Source organism: Sinocyclocheilus grahami, unplaced genomic scaffold (assembly GCF_001515645.1).
Source record: "Sinocyclocheilus grahami isolate Dianchi unplaced genomic scaffold, SAMN03320097.WGS_v1.1 scaffold11106.1, whole genome shotgun sequence".
Lineage (NCBI taxonomy): Eukaryota > Metazoa > Chordata > Actinopteri > Cypriniformes > Cyprinidae > Sinocyclocheilus > Sinocyclocheilus grahami.
Genome location: NW_015513625.1, coordinates 2,214 through 2,995, shown reverse-complemented (window position 1 = coordinate 2,995; position 782 = coordinate 2,214). Strand labels below are relative to the sequence as shown.

Genomic DNA, 782 nt, shown 5'->3' with positions numbered 1-782 from the left:
TGAAAGTAAAATGCGCACGGCACTTTTACAAGCGAAGAAAAGAGGGAAACTCAAACGAACTAACAGGTTCGAGACTATATGACTGTATTTCCAAGTATGGCAAACTTCAGGAGTGTGAACATTAGGAGCACTTACTGATAGCAGGAGCGATTCCTCCCACGGATCCGGGGCCGGGGATGTTTCCGGCCACCGCTGCTGCTTGAGCGGCCGCCGCTGCTTGTGCCGTCGCCGCCTGCTGCTGCATCTGTCTGTGGCACTGACGCAGATCAAACACCTGCAGGACAGAGCAGAAGCAGCTCAGGTCAAGCTCCTGAGATCAGCATCGACCGAGAGCCAAGCCCGCTTCACCAACTAACACAGCGTCTGCATCCAACATCTAAAATGTGCACGTATTACATACTGTACGTACATAACTTGAAGCACATTTAACATTCAAGTTAAAACTTTGTAAAATAAATGTTTGATGTATTTTGCATTTCGTATCGGGAAACACAGTGAAGTTCGAAAGTCTGAGGCTCCTGTATAAAAAACAAAAACTAAAATCAAACTTCCGTTTTATCACAAAAACTCTATTTTAACAGTTGACTGAATTATCCAATTTAGAAAAGTTGACATTACACAAAAAGTCATTTTTAGGCCATTTATTATTACCAACTAACAGGCTGAATATTTATTATTCCTAATTAATAGATGTTTTAGCCCGCTGTAGTGTTTTTTTATTGATTAGTTATTTTTCAAGTGACCATTACAGTTTCTTCTATTTCAGTAAGTATTTACAACTT

At 40.8% G+C, this 782-nt stretch overlaps 1 pseudogene; it reads right to left on the bottom strand.

The window, feature by feature from the left end:
* Nucleotides 1-121: 121 nt before the first annotated feature.
* The window catches only part of LOC107578607 (mothers against decapentaplegic homolog 4 pseudogene), a 2,823-nt pseudogene continuing 2,162 nt past the window's right edge, over nt 122-782 (bottom strand).